Below are 1,853 nucleotides of genomic sequence, written 5' to 3'. Positions count from 1 at the left end.
TTTCACTTATAAGAAGTTCGTTTCGTATCCTGTATAATATCTTAATTCGTGCCTCCAACCGACGGACCCGTTCTCTTTTTGTACGCACTTCGTCGTATAGACAGTATAGAGAAAAAACTCCCGGGAAAGTCTAACACTCGTTTACATTGGACATGACGTTTGATGGGTCCAAATAAAAACTTAATATTTTAATTTTAATTGAGATATTATTGTTTGCAATGAAGAAAGTTCAAAATTCTTATGGCATGGAAATAAAAGTACCAGATTAAATATTTTAATCAATATAATATTGAATATATTATAACTTTATATAAAAGTATTATAAAATTATCATATAAACTAATAAACAAACTTTGATTAAAAGTTTTTAACTTTTATTTTATTTCAGTTTAAAATAATATGACGATCAATTTATTCATTCGGTATGGTTTTCAAAACATAAAACCCCATTTTAACTTTACTATTGATAAAGGTCAAAAGCTCTATTAGAGTAATCATGTTTTTAATGTGGAAGAATTAAGACTTGTTGAGGGATTGAGTTTTATTACAGGTTTTGGTAGTAAGACAGACTAGTGTAACTCTAGAGCCATATAAAGTAAAACTAGAGGTAAAATAATATAAAAATTAATAGTAGAATGCTAGAATATATCAAAGCCAGAAAAGCTAATGTGAATCATAATGTAGTTACACATAAATATACTTATCAAATAAATAAGATACTAAGCTTTAAACTTAAAATTAATACTTTTTTTTGTAAAACAACATTTAATTTTTGTTTTTAATAAGATTATTTTTAGATTTTAGATCTAAATTATATAAGTAATTAATTAACATAGATTTTATTTTAAATATGGTAGTATCAATATTTAATACTTCCTACATTAACAGTATTAATATTTATATTTTTCAAAACGTTTACTTTTATGAATAGTACACATATTTTTAATTATTTAAAAAGAATAGTTATTGTAAGTTACAGTTTTTTTTTATAATTAACTTATTTGATATTGGTTATTTTTGGGACAAAAATGTTGTACAACTATATCCAAAATAAGTTTTAATATAAAAAGTAAATCAATAAATATCTTCCCAAAAATCCTAAACTAATTAAAATATTAGTAATTTGATTTTAGTTTCTATTATTATCTGTTAATTAATTGTTAATCTTATTTATGTTATCATTTATATCTTTATCACCGAGTTGAGTAGAACCGCGGTTGTACTGTGGTACGTCCCCGAAATGTATTGTATTATACCTGTTGTTTTTCAGGGTTATGTTTTTGTTTTGTTTATATATACATGTACGTTTTATTCATTGTCATTACAACAAATATACAGTCCGCTGATGCCGTTGCAAAAGCACATTTTTTTCACAACCATCATGCATTAATATTTTTTACATAGTTGCCCAACATTTTTGGTCCTAACGGTCTCGGATCACAGCATCGTATATTCATCAATATAGTGCGTCGTGTTACGTTGTGCGTCGCATCCATATTGACAGTGCGTCTCGTCCGTATCCGCTATGAAATCGTCATAGTGCGCCGCGCAATATGGAAATAATAAAAAAAAAGCTCCTCAACAAGAGGAAATTAATCGAGAAGAAACGAAGTGCTCATACTAAGGATCTGATTGAAAAACTAAATGAATTTGCCATAAAAACCCAATTAGCTCTGCTCGAAGATGCATTCACATCATACATGGGTATACATGAGCAGTTAGCCGATCTAGAGGAAGATGAAAAACAACAAGAACACATAGACAAGCTGATGGAAGTGTCTAACACACATGTTACACTGAAGGCCGATTTTTTAGAATCATTGTCAAATCTAACTATCAGTGAAAACAGGCAA

Source organism: Acyrthosiphon pisum, chromosome X, assembly GCF_005508785.2.
Source record: "Acyrthosiphon pisum isolate AL4f chromosome X, pea_aphid_22Mar2018_4r6ur, whole genome shotgun sequence".
Taxonomy (NCBI): Eukaryota; Metazoa; Arthropoda; class Insecta; order Hemiptera; family Aphididae; genus Acyrthosiphon; species Acyrthosiphon pisum.
The sequence above is the reverse complement of the archived record's forward strand: the minus strand, read 5'-3'. Positions refer to the sequence as shown.